The 14425-nt window shown below is 39.8% G+C and overlaps 1 non-coding gene across 1 annotated transcript; it reads right to left on the minus strand.

The window, feature by feature from the left end:
- Positions 1 to 10598: 10598 nt before the first annotated feature.
- Positions 10599 to 10706, minus strand: LOC116630303. The gene has a single exon (XR_004298906.1). It is a non-coding gene; the product is annotated as a U6 spliceosomal RNA (small nuclear RNA).
- Positions 10707 to 14425: the final 3719 nt, after the last annotated feature.

Consider the following 14425-nt stretch of genomic DNA (forward strand, 5'->3'; position numbering starts at 1 on the left):
TTTTATGCTGCCTGGCATGCGTATTATTTACCCGCACAGGCAGGCGTGCGCGTGCAGGCACACACAGACACACACGATTGAGATTCGAAGCTGTTTGAAATTGAAAACCATCTTAGCTATGTCCCAAAGGTAACAAAATGATCCCAAAGTTCTCAAAAAAGCTGTATTTTATGTCTGAAAGTCTAAAAAGGAAGTTTTTTGGGAGGGTGGGAGCCTCAAATAAATTCCTATGTGAGAAATCAAAAACAGTAAAAGAAAAATAGATGAAATGTGAACATTTGCCTTTCTTGAGTCTTACGGTGCTATCATTTTCTTTAACTGAAATATATAGTTACTCTCCTGTTTGCAGACAATTGGATCACTATATACTTGATCTTATTTTATTTTTTTTTAAAGATTTTATTTATTTATTTGACAGAGAGAGAGAGACAGTGAGAGAGGGAACACAAGCAGGGGGAGTGGGAGAGGGAGAAGCAGGCTCCCCGCTGAGCAGGGAGCCCGATGCAGGGCTCGATCCCAGGACCCTGGGATCATGACCTGAGCCGAAGGCAGACGCTTAACGACTGAGCCACCCAGGTGCCCCGATTTTATTTTTAATAACTGTAACAATTGACGTTTGCTCTAGACACGCCTAAACTATAATTCTTAGAATGCAGGAGGATTTGCAAGCACACCAGGAGCAAGGTGTTCTCTTAATTACAGTATTCTCCAGTCACACCCTTTGTTTCTGTTCTATCAAGAAAAAAGTTAAGTAATTAAAGCTTAGTCTGTACTTGGAAAAAAAAATTTTGCAATCATAGCACTACAGCTCTGAATGAGAAACAGTGAAAAAGAGTAAATATGTATGTTGCTGCTATGATTTTTTGGTAAATCTTCACCAGCAGAAAGAACCAGATCAACTTTTGAAACTAATTGTTACTTTCATTTTCTTCTAAATTATTTGTCTCACTGTGTTCAATCTGCTGCTCCAATATTCCTCTAACTTCAAGATGCATTTCATTGTTGCTGTTTCATGTGTGAGGAATGTCATTTTTAAAAGCTCACTAGCAATTACTAACGTCCTAACTTTTTAAAAGATCTAACAGAAGGTTGACTTTCAACATAAAAATTGTATTAAAATAATATAATAAGGTGTACATTTACAGGAAAGTAATAGTAACTAAACAGTCACATAGATTTGTTACAATAAAATGGTTAAAACATTAAGCAATTAACTTTACAATCATGAACTCAATGCATTTTGGTGATATTCTCCAACTATGAAATGATCTGAGTAAAACCTACTTAAGAGTATCTTCATGTGTGTTTGTGCACAGACTAGCATGTTCTCAATCCTGTAAAAGGATTAGGATTGATAGGTCAAGAATTTGAAGAGTTTTCACTCTGTTTTAAAAATTATTTTATTGCAAAGGAATAATAAAGGGTTTAACCCTTGAAACCAACCTACGTTTTATACGGCAAATGCAGAATTGAAGACTATAATTTTAGCTCTCGAACAAAAATTAAATCCTCTTGGCCATTACATCTACTTGTTTGGTTATACTTGATGAATAACAAATTACTCACAAACTTAGTGGCTTAAAACAACCATTTTATTTTGCTCGTGACTTGGTGGGTCAGAAATCCTGGGAGGGTTTGGCTGGTCTATTCAGACTTAAGGTCTCTTGCATGGTTGCTGTCAGGTGTGGGTGGGGCCGGCAGTTGTCAAGCTCTCCCGGGCTGGACGTCTAAGATGCCTCATTCTCATCTCATAACCGGCACTTGACGCTGTCAACTGGGATCTCAGTTACACCGTCAACCAGGACACCCATGGTTGGCCTCTTGAACATGGCCTGGGCTTCCTCACGGCAGGGAGGTCTAAGGAGAGTCGGACTCCTTACATGGCAGCTCATAGTTCCAAACACAAGTGTTCCAGGGATGAAGGCAAAAGCTGCCTTGGAATTCATACAATGCTACTTCTGCTGCATCATATTGCTTACAATGGCATCTGTAAGTCCAACCCAGATTCAAGGGAAGGAGGAGTGGCCACTTGAGAGGAAAATTGTAAAAGATTTGTGGACATATTTTAATACTACCACAGTACCCTCTGTAGGATAGCAATACATGGATCCTTTGAGAGACAACATGGAAATCCTGGATCTTTACCATGAGTTTTATCAATAGAACATCACTTTAGTCCATGCAGATACCTTGTAGTGGCGATGGCAGGTTGCATTTTCCAAAATAACCATAACAATATTTCTCGTCTCACCGGCTCCCGCAGAATCTTGCCATTTCCCCATCAGGAGGTAGAATCTATTTCTCCTTGCCTTAAAATTGGACAGGGATTTGTGGTGGTCTTGACAAATAGAATGCAGCAAAAGTGACACTGCGTAGTTCCCAAGGCTGGCTTACCAAAGGTGATATGATCTCTACCTGAGCTTCTCCCTGGGAAATGCTTACCCTGGGAACCCAATCGCCATGTGGTAAGAAAGCCCAAACCATCCCACAGGCAGCATCCACTGCGAGCCTTCCGAGGACTCCAGCCCCAGCCTTTAAGCCACTCTTGATGGTGCTAAGCGTAGCGGAGACAAGCTATCTCTGCCCAGCCTCTCCCCAACTGAGATTCATGAGGCTCGTCTTCAATTACTGAAGAAGTAAGGAGTAGTGAATTTTGTAGTTTTGAAGGTCTAAGGTACCAACAATAGCTTTTTAGGGCAGATTAATCAGAAACATAATGCTCTGCACCTGGTTAACCTGGGCGAAGGTTTGCTTTGGGGAAATATGTACAGAAGCTGCAGCTACAGATAAGCAATCCAGTCAGTCATTCAATAAACATTTTATCAAGTTTTTGTTATGTTCCCGGCACTCACTGTTCTATGTGGTGGGATTACAACAGTGAACAAAACGACATGAGTCTCCTCGTGGCATTTATATTCTGGGAAACAAGTAGAAATTAAGAAATAATAAACAAATACATAAATAAAATATATAATATCAGTTGGTGATAAATGGGGGAAAATACCAGAGAAGAAAGATAGGGAAATGGGGCTGGAGAGAGGGTGATAATCACATACAGGGTGGGAATGGGAAGCCTCTCTGAGATGATCAAATTTCAAAAAAAAACCTGAAGGAAATGAGAAAGCCAGCAAAGAAGTTACCTGAGTAAAGGATGTTCTAGGCAGAGGGAGCAGAAAGTGCAGAAGTCTCAAAGCAACAGATGTGACGTAGTCTACTAAAAGCAAGGACACGTTGTTGGAGCTTAAGCAAAGGAGACCATAATGGGAGATAAAGGAAGTAGAGAAGGGACCCGACTCTCTAGGGCCTTCCAAGCAATTATAAGAATTTACTCTGCACGAGAAATGAATCTTTTGGAAAAGTTTTAGCAAAAGGATGACATGATTGAAAAAAAAAAGATGACATGATATAGCTTAGATTTAAAAGGATTCTGCTGGCTGCTGGAATAATATACAGTAAAGAGTGGTGTCATCAGGCAAATGAAAATAGTGGCGTGGGCAAAGATAATAATGGCAGAGTGGTGAAGAGCGATTGAATCAGGATGTATTTTGATGGTAAAAAACCAACAGATTTACTGACAGATTGGAATGGATACGGGGTATGAGAGAAGGAAAGGAGTCAGAGATGACTCAATGTATTTTAGAGTGAGCTTCTAGAAGAATGAAGGTGCCATTTATTCTGATGGTGAATACTGTGGGAGAAGACGCTTTGGGGAGAGATCAGAAATTCTTTGGACATGTTTAGTGTGAGACGTCTACTAGACATCCAGTTAAATAAGAGTTTCTACAGTCTGGTGGTTAGTGGAAACATGGAGTTAGCAATTTGGGAGTTTTCAGTATTTAGATGGTTCACCAGACTGGGAAACTTTATCAGGAAATCTTCTGCTTTGTATGGCAACTGACATAAACAGTCATAAAGTGCAGACTGATACTAATCCTCATCCATTATTTCACAGATTAGACATACTTGGAAAAAGAATTCTCTATCCCTATGAAGGATTAAGAGATAATAAAACGGACTTATTAGCACCTATTTATTCTTTGAATTGATCACTCTACAGCATGGCCTATTTACAAAAAGGCGTCTGTACCTAGTGTTTCCTTTGCCTGAGTGTATTCACAACTTGGTGTTGTGGAAACAGTAAATTGTTGTTAATGCAATTTAGTTACTTGAAGAAAATCTTGCTTGAATATAGTTTGTTTCTCTAACTCTCTAATAAGGTATTTCTCTTGATAAGTGCTGTTATGTACCACAAATAACATGCCTGACAGAAAGAAAGAAAGCAGAAATTGCTTTGCTTATTATACACTTAAACATAGCACGGTACAATTGGCCTGATGCTTAGATCACTTTCCACTTGCACACACAAGTGCAAATACTGCTATCTGAGCCACATTTCTTTTCTAGACTCAACAGTGCAAATTAAAGCAGATCACCTAATGTAAATTATGAGTGCCTAATCTACAGAAATCATGGGTTAAAAGCCTCTTTATGGTAGAACCTCAGCGTAGGAGTTCTGCATCAGCCAACATTTACAAAGAGTCCAACTGTCAAAAAAGTTTAAGAGATGGGAATTGCCAGAGACCAGTCTCCTGATTGCTTTTCAACCAGTTGGAAAAAGTGCAAATTGAAGGATTGTATTTAAAAACTCTATGGAGCTAAAACATAATTTTTTAAAAGAATCTTTGTTGCTAATATATATTCTCCTAGTTTCTCATTGTGTTTGGAAAGTTTTCAGAGTACGGGCTGCTAGACTTCAGGAATTGGGGGAGGGGAGCAGTGCACATGGACAAATCAAGGTCATCATTAACATTTAACACCCCGAGAGAAAGACTGAGATTCACCTATTCACCCTTCCCTCTCCATTTAGCCCTGGTGGAGCTTAAGAGGGCAATGAATTAAATTTATTCCAGACGGCCTGGGGTTTTAGCTACCATGAGTGACAGGCTGGTGTTGCAAGCAGCTACGAAAGAATATGCCAATCTGAGCCTGTACTCCATGAACTCAAAAAAATGAATGAAAGTTAAATACACATAAATTCAAAGCCAGCAAGTTCATGATAATGTGACTAAAAAGTTTAAGGTTAAAATATTAATTTGTTTTACTCTTATCTGAAAGTTTCAAACTTGTGAACTTGCAAAAATATTGGACATTTCATTATACCTAGTTTATAAGGAATACTTTGGTAAAAGCTAATATGTATGTTTGTTTTGTCATGCCTAAAGCATACAGCTATGTTACAATTCTATTCAATTATGGTGTGGCTCTGTACAAAAGATGCCACAGCACTATAATAAAAGCCACCAGATGTCACTGTTACAGATTATATTCAAGTATATGCTAATCTGAAAATATGTGAACTTTTCATTACTCAGTTTCGAGAAATTCTGGGTTATAATTTTGCCATCAAGAAAATATTTTAACTGGGCTTTCTTAACTTAGAGGGAATTTTTTTCCCATAGGTCTTAACTTCTCTATAATTCTTTTTAGGGTATTTTTGCAGTGGCTGGAAACTTAATTAGGAAGTAGGAAAGATTTTCCCACCAGGAGTGTGCATTATACATGAGTTGCTGTCAGAAGTTTTCCTTTGAAAGACTGTATGTACAAATAGGGCAATTTCTTATCTCCTCAGAAAAGCTGAAAGGTGGGTTGGTGTGCAGGTGAGCCAATAATTCCCCAGTCCTCTGATTCTTTGGTTTTAGTGGGATCAGATATTCCGTGGGGAGTTGGGCATGGCAATCTTTCTGCCTTTTAGCTTCTACTTAGAAAACTCGCTCTTTCTTAATGCATGGTAGAGAAGATGATTAGTTTGGCACATAAATGAATACAGGTTTCACACCCCACAACACTCACTATCACACTACACAGGGGAGACCAAAGATAAATGGACACATTGGAGCAAAATTTCATCTACTCTATCTATCTTATATACAAGCTATGTTTCCCTTTAAATAGCAGCATCATGTAGGCAACATCTCTCCTACAGAGGCTAAATGAAACCAAGGATTTAATAACAAGAATTTCTGTCTGGCAGGCAGATTAATGAGATGGATTTTGGAGTATACTAGTGTTTGGAACATCTGGCAATTCACACCTTGTAGGGGAGAATTTATACTATTTATTTTTGGGTTTTTTTTTTTTAAGATTTATTTATTTATGTTAGAGGGGGGAGGGGCAGAGGGAGAGGGAGAGAGAATCTCAAGCAGACTCCCTGCTGAGCGCAGAGCCCCAGGAGGGGCCTGAGCCAAAATCAAGAGTCAGAAGCTTAACAGACTGAGCCACCCAGGCGCCCCAGAATTTAAACCATGTAAAAACAGAAGTTTATTTAATTATGTGATTGTGAAATTTGATGCACCCAGGTTGACTGATTAAAATAAGGATCTCACAGGGGTACTTGGCTGGCTCAGTTGATAGAGCATGCAGCTCTTGATCTTGGGGTCATGAGTTCGAGCCCCACATTGGACATAGAGTTTACCTAAAAAATAAATAAGTAAATTGCTTAAGAAAAAATAAAATAAGGATCTCACAGGACTTCAGATGCAGTACCATTTGAAGGGTTTTTTGTTTTGTTTTGTTTTGTTTTGTTTTTTTTAAGAAAGGACCATGCAGGTAGCTAGAAAGAGATTTCATGTCTTTATAAGTACTAGTTAAATCCTACTAAATTGATGTTGGTATGTTGCTATAGATCAGTAAAATCTGTATAGAAAAGGGGAAAAAAATCAGGAAAGCTTTGAGAAATGAAAATGTCCCTGACATAGGAACAAGTAGTAACAGCCACAAAACCTGTCTGTGTGCTTATGCCATTGTGGAATGCTGGGCAGCATATGGAGAGCTTGCCCCTTTTGCTGTCTGCCCAGGGCAAGGGATGAATTATCCAGGTAAAATCAAGTTCCTTCTTCAATAGATGCAAAATATTTTCCCCATGAGATGTCTAAGAGTCTAGGCAAAAAGCTGTTGTTCAAAGAACTGAGAAATTAGCCTGACAATGTTAAATATGATTTTTAAATAAGTTTTCATGGTAGTAAGAAAAAAACACCTTATGATTCTCTTAGAAACATTATCACGAGAGATATCAGTAAAAATCACCCATTGTTGTCTTCTTTATTTGAAGAAATAAAGGCAGTAAAGAGAGGGAAGAATCTTCCATGCAGAGCTCACCAATTTTTGCTTCTCTGCAAGGTCTCCTAGTTCCAAGACAGTTATGCTTAAATTTCCTGAACAATGATAAATTTTTTTTTTCAGTAATCAGGACCTGGGCTAGATTCAAGTTATTGACCTATTTAGAAAGATTTAAAATCTATTCCTATTTCCTTGGGCTTTACAGTATTTTCACTGAGAGAGGGAGGGGGTTGGGAGAGCAGTACTGCTCACTCTGATAAAAGACAAATGTCTCTGATGTCCACTTGCATTTCCCATTGTCCTTTTGGTTGTTGCTCTGGTTTTGTTCAGGACCTAGTCTCGGTGATACACATCATGACAAATTAGGGAAATTTGAACAGAACACCTTACATGCTTAGAAATTAAGCTGAAGTGCTTCCCAGATTAACATCTGCTTTGGTCTTAGAAGATAAGGTTGCATGCAGAGAGTGAAGAGAATGAGTGAGTAACTGTATCACTTTATAACTAACTCCTTTCCATTTTCAAGTCTGCTGAAGAAATCGTGAAAAGATGGGGCTCTAAATTCAAGTTGTTAGCTTGCTTGGTACCAAGCAAGAGTCCAGTGTGTGCCTAATCATTAAATCATACTTGTTTTATCTTCTTAGGTACTCTCAGCTGTCTTTACTGGGCTTTCCATTTGTCTCCAAGTCATAATACCTGCCTTGATTGTCCCAGGAGCCCTCAAACGTTGACCTATTCCAAACTCTGCTTATCTCCTTTAAACTCACATCTACCTTGAGTCATAAACACATGTGAACAAGGAAGAATGAAGAAAAGGGAAAATCTTTAAAAGATTCCATCAGGAGGTGAGGATGAATATTGAGGATATTTTGCTGTACACATTGTCATGTATATCATGTTGCTGCAAATTGTCTTAGTTCAATTGACGAAATCTAGGGTTCTCCAGACAATTCCGTTTGTAATGGAATTTCAGCAAGTACAAGATTCAGAATTTTTCATTTAGCACATAATTTACAATTATCATCCTTTACTTATTTTCCCATGATTACATCACAACTGTCCTGAAATATCTTACTGGTTAAAGTACCCCTTACCCAAGCTCTTCGTTGTAAATATCTAGTTTCTTTGTGTTTTAGCAGCACACTCTGTTGCCCATTTTGTGAACCAGTTCTTGCTCATAAGTCATGTCAGCAGCTATGGGAGGCTGATTTTCTTGCCCAGCTGTCTGTTATTAATCTCTTCATTTTAGTTTGGGTTTAAACTACAGTGGTCTAGAAATTCTAAGTAGAAGAGACTATTGCATACCAATGGGATTTAGAGTTGGTTGCTACCTACACTGTTGCATTTCTGGCATCAGTTCCCTAACTGGGTTAATCATCAGGCTGTGTCTACAGTTCCCAGCAAGCAACTTGTTTGCAAATTCACCAGATAAATAAAACGATATTAGGCAAGAAAGGAAAAGTGGAAGACTAATATACTGAAAATCACAAGTGCTCAAATTCTAAACTGTTTTGTCAAATTTAAGGCAATCACTAACTTCTTCTTTTTTTTAAGATTTTATTTCTTTCATTTTAGAGAGAGAGCAAGAAAGAGAGAGCTCGAGCAGGGGGAGAGGCAAAGGGAGAGGGAGAGAATCTCAAGCAGACTCTGTGCTGAGCATGGAGCCCAATGCAGGGCTCGATCTCATGACCCTGAGATCATGACCTGAGCAGAAACCAAGAGTCCACGTGTAACCGACAGGCACCCCAGCACCCCAGCAATCACTAACTTCTAAGAAAAGAAAATTCCAGGATGGAGGAGGAGCAGCTAGATCTAAAATCCTGATTTTTGTCCCTTGATTTTCCTTTCCCTTTGGGAATTCTTACCTAATTTCACCTGCCCCCATTACAAGAGCCGCTAGTAGAAGTAGGGGGGTTACTGATCCTCATCAACCTCTTAATTCCTCACAACACGATTGAGAGAAAGATCATTCAAACATGAAGTTACTCAAGGCTAGAAAAATCCTCAAAGGGAGATAAAATAGCACAATACAAGGTAATCTTTAAAATATAAATTACCCAAATCCAGTTTTGAGATCTTTCGAGCCATGCTATCTAAAACAGTAGCCATTAGCCACAAGTGACTATTAAGCACTTGAAATATGCATAGTCCCAACGGAGATGTGCTGCAAGCATAAAACATATGGTGGATTTCACAAAAAGAATGTAAAATACCTCATTCATAGTTCTATATTGATTAAAAAGTAATTTCGTATTGATTACATATTAAAATGATATTTTTGGCATATTAGGTAAGTTAAAGATATACCATTAAAACTATTTTTATCAAAAAAAATTAATAAATAAAACTATTTTTATCTGTTTCTTTTTACTCTATTCTGCAGTGGCTGCTAGAATATTTTAAATTACACATGTGATTTGTACAAGATTTCTATTGGACAGTACTCCAAAGAAATCTTCTAATAGGGTTCCTGACTCACTGCTAGCTTGCCACTATTGCAGAAACTTCTAGGAATATATTGGCTTTGAGTTAAAATTAAATTTTAATTTAAGCACACCTGAGTTTATAGCCCAATTCTTCATTTACGACCCGAGTGACTTTGGATATATTACTTAAACTCTGTCTCAGCGGCTCCGTCTACAAAGTAGGGATGATAATATAGTGCCCACCTGCATCTTATGGTTGCTGTGAAGATTAAATTAAATAAATTTCTCATTTGCCTCACTCATAAGAATAACTGTTATGACTAGTGTTATTTATACTCTTAATTCCTAATATCCAGGGATTCTCCTTAGTGTTCTTAGATTCATCACATCTAGGCTTACGAGAGTAAAACCTCAAGAATACTCAATAGGATTCCCTCCCCTGCCTAAATCAATTATACCTTAGTTTTCCTGGATGGCTGACACCCAAAATTACACCTTTTCAAAAGAGACCAGGCCTAATAATGAGGATATAATCTTTTTACAGGCCATAGCTGGGTGATGGATGTTTATTTTAGAAATACATACATATAAATACAGGATGTATAGATACAATTGGTTCATTGTTTAAATTAGCAACATAAATTATTTGATATAGAGGAGGGAATTTGCCATAAACTATCATTGACTACAGCAACTGAAAATCTCACTAAACTGTTTCATTTCTATTTTTTTAATTTTTTATTGTTATGTTAATAATCATACATTACATCATTAGTTTTTGATGTAGTGTTCCATGATTCATTGTTTGTGCATAACACCCAGTGCTCCATGCAGAACGTGCCCTCTTTAATACCCATCACCAGGCTAACCCGTCCTCCCACCCCCCTCCCCTCTAGAACCCTCAGTTTGTTTTTCAGAGTCCATCGTCTCTCATGGTTCGTCTCCCCCTCCGATTTCCTCCCCTTCATTCTTCCCCTCCTGCTATCTTCTTCTTCTTTTTTTTTTTCTTAACATATATTGCATTATTTGTTTCAGAGGTACAGATCTGTGATTCAAAAAAATATGGAACGCTTCACGAATTTGCATGTCATCCTTGCACAGGGGCCATGCTAATCTTCTCTGTATCGTTCCAATTTTTAGTATATGTGCTGCCGAAGCGAGCACCATTTCTATTTTTAATAGAATTGTCCGATATAGTCCAATATTTGGAATCAGAATCAAAATAAAGAATGCTTATTAACAGAAAATACGACTTTACTCATAAACACAAAACAATGCAAAACCCTGATTGATTTGCATTTGGAACACTGCATGCAATTTTGTTTGCCAAACCTAAAATAAGAGAGTATTAAACTTATAGCAACTGAAATAACCAAGAAGACGAAAACACTTCTGAATAACTATAGAAAAAGAAAAACCGAAGTATGAGGATGATCATTAAGACTGGAGACATAGGTTTGAGTATGACAAAGAACACCATCTCTCTTACTGAAGTCCTTAATTCTAAAACTAGCATGCAACTCTAGAATTTGAAGAAAAAAAAGGCACTTTAATGCGTATTAAATATTAAATGAAGTACTACTTTACTTGATACATTGCCCCAAGGGATAATACAGAAAATAAAGTTTGGAAGGGAATTTAAACGAACTGATGGATGCTGGACATATAATGTGATCTTTTAATTTTTATTTATTTTTGGGGGGGTTTCCTTTTTTTAAATTTAAATTCAATTAATTAACATATAGTATATTATTAGTTTCAGAGGTAGAGTTCAGTGATTCATCAGTTGCATAGAATACCCAGTGCTCATTCCATTACGTGCCCTCCTTAATGTTCATCACCCAGTTACCCCAATCCCTCCACCCCCCTCCCCTCCAGCAACCCTCAGTTTCTTTCCTATGCTTAAGAGTCTCTTATGGTTTGTCTCCCTCTCTGATTTCATCTTGTTTTATTCTTCCCAGGTTTGTTTTTTTTACTAACCAGAATCATGCTGTATGTATTGTTCTTTGATGTGCTTGTTGGAGATGTTCTCAGCCTAGCACACTCCTTTTATCCATTCTATATTCCACAGAAATAGTGTCACTGTTTGGGTTGCTTCATTCTGCTGTTATAATTATGCCCAGTTGTGTGCACAAACTTGAGCACAGGGGCTGGAATTTGTGGGGAAGAGTGCCAGTTTGAGCCCTTGGCAATCTGAGGTGAAGGCATGTTGACTTGGCATTGAGTAGGTGGCAGGCCATGCATGCTGACTCGGGCAGGAGGCCGGCTGGACTGTGAATTTGGGACCCACAGGCCGATGGCATCATGTGTGACAGGGACGTGGCTGGTTTTGCTTTTAACTTTTGCTTTTCTGGGAAACTCTCTCTCTCTCCTTCTATTCTAAATGAAAACCTTGCTGGATAGAGTATTCTTGGCTGTAGATTTTTTTCTCTTAGCAGTTGGAATTGATCATGCTGCTCCCTTCTGGCCTGCAGAGTTTCTGCTGAAAAACCCACTGATAGCCGTATGGGGTTTCCCTTGTATGTCACTGCTTTCCTTTCTCTTGCTGCTTTTAAAATTCTCTCTTTATCACCACTTTTGGCCATCTTATTTACTTTGTGTCTTGTTGCAGACCTCATTGGGTTGGTTTTGTTGGGGGCTCTCTGTGCCTCCCGGATCTGGATTTCTCTTTCCTTCCCCAGATTCAGGAAGTTTTCAGCTATTATTTCTTCAGACAAATCTGTCCCCTTTTCTCACTCTTCTCCTTCTGGGATCCCCATCCCTGTTATGCCTGACAGTGTCATTGAGTTCCCTGGGTCTCTTCTCATTTTGCATATTTTTTTCCCCTCTCATCTGCTCAGCTTGATTATTTCCCATTACTCTGTCCTCAAGGTGGCTGATCTGTTCTTCTACTTCCTCTTGTTTGCTCTTTATTCCAGGTGGTCTATTTTTATTTCCATTTAGTGAGTCCAATAGCTCTAATTGGTTCTTTTTTATGTCTCCTATCTCTTGGTGGAGGGTCTCATGGAGGTCCTGCACTCTTTTCTCAAGTCCAATGAGTATCTTTATGAGCATTACTTTAAATTCTCTATCAGACATATTACTTACCTCCATTTTGCTTAGGTCTCCTGCTCTGATTTTGTTCCACTCTTTCATCTGGGACATATTCTTCTGTCTCCTCATCCTGTCTATTGCTGTGTCTGTTTCTGTGTTTTAGGAAATTCAGCTATGTCTCTTGCACTTGAAAGTAGTGACTTTATGAATAAGAGGTCCTGCAGCACAATGTCTCCTTTTCACCAGAAAACGGTGCTTCAGGGGGTGTCTCCTATGTGTGTTGCTGTGTTTGCTTTCAGTCCAACCTGTGATGGCGCTCTGCCTGCTGTGGGCAGAGTCTGGTGCCCATGGTGTTAGTGGGCCGGTCTGGGGCTGCCTTGGGCTTGAGTTGAGTCAGACCAGGTGTTCGCCAGAGATGCAGGAGCACCAAACTGCAGGCACTGTCCCTGTGTTGTCCCCTGAGAAGCTTTTGTTGGTGGGTGGGGCCTGCAGTCAGACCAGCTGCCTGCCCCCAGCCCACTGCTGGGGTCACAGTCAGACTGGTGTGTGGTTATCTTCCCCTCTCCCTGGGACAGGACTCACTTTGGAGTGGTGCTGGCCCTTGTCTGGGCTGCGCGCACACTGCCAGGCTTGTGGCACCGCTTTGATGGGATCTTGCCAAGAGCAGTCGGAGGGGGTGGATCTGCTTCACTGTGGCCTCTTGTCTATGCCGGGCTGTGGAGAGTCTGTTCTGCTGCTTTCTGGGTTATTTATGCCAATGTGGGTGCCACGCAGCAAGAAGTGAGCCCAGGGTCCTCCTGTTCCGCCATCTTCCCAGGAGCCTCTTAGTGTGATTGTTTTTAAAGGAAAGTAGAGATGCTTTGGAAATTGCCTTGAGAGTTGCTATCCCCTCCCCCTGAAACATGTTTTTGGGTCATTATTAGTGTTCCAAGGCTCATGTCTTAGAATATGGACAGCAACTACCTAGTTAACTAAAGCAGAAGAAACAGAAAGAGGGTATTTAGACCTTACACTTGATTTTACAGAGGCAGTCACTCAGCTGTAGGAATGAAAAAGAAATGCAGTTGAGCAACAGGCTGGGGTCGACACAGATGTGGCAGAGGCCACCAGGCAGGAGGTTTCAGGTGGTGTAACACATTTTTCTCCGCAGGCAGAGGGGACCCAGTGGCAGTATATCCAGGAGAAGGCTACTTAGAATCTAAATCAGGGGCCGGGGTGATTGGATAGGGGCATCATAACAACTTGCCCAGTGGTCAGGAACTGGATTCCAGTTTCTTTAGTGGCGTGGAAGAGAGAAAAGGCTGGTAAGCGTGAGGCAGAGCATCAGTCCTTTTTTTTTTTTAAGATTTTATTTATTTATTTGACAGAGAGAGGGGGAGAGCACAGAGGGAGAATGAGAGGGAGAAGCAGACTCCCTGCTGAGCAGAGAGCCCAACACAGGGCTCGACCCCAGGTCCTGAGATCATGACCTGAGCTGAAATCAAGAGTCAGCCGCTTAACTGACTGAGCCACCCAGGCGCCCCAGCAGAGCATCAGGCTTAAATGGATTGTGGCTCTAGGCTAGTGGTTCTTAACTGGGAGCCATTTTGCCCCCAGGGACATTTGGCAATGTGTGGAGACGTTTTTTTTATTGTCACCGTTTGGGGGTGGGACATGCAATTGGCATCTAGTGTGTAGAAGCCAGGGATGCTGCTTAACTTCCCACAATGCACTGGATAGCCCCCCACCAGAGATAATTATCTGGCTCAAAATTTTAATAGTGGTGCTGTTTAGAAACCCTGCTCTAGGCAGATTTCCAAGACAACACTTGGACAGAGAACGATAACACTGAAGTCAAACTTGGGTTATAA

This window comes from Phoca vitulina, unplaced genomic scaffold (assembly GCF_004348235.1).
Source record: "Phoca vitulina isolate PV1807 unplaced genomic scaffold, GSC_HSeal_1.0 scaffold3, whole genome shotgun sequence".
Taxonomy (NCBI): domain Eukaryota; kingdom Metazoa; phylum Chordata; class Mammalia; order Carnivora; family Phocidae; genus Phoca; species Phoca vitulina.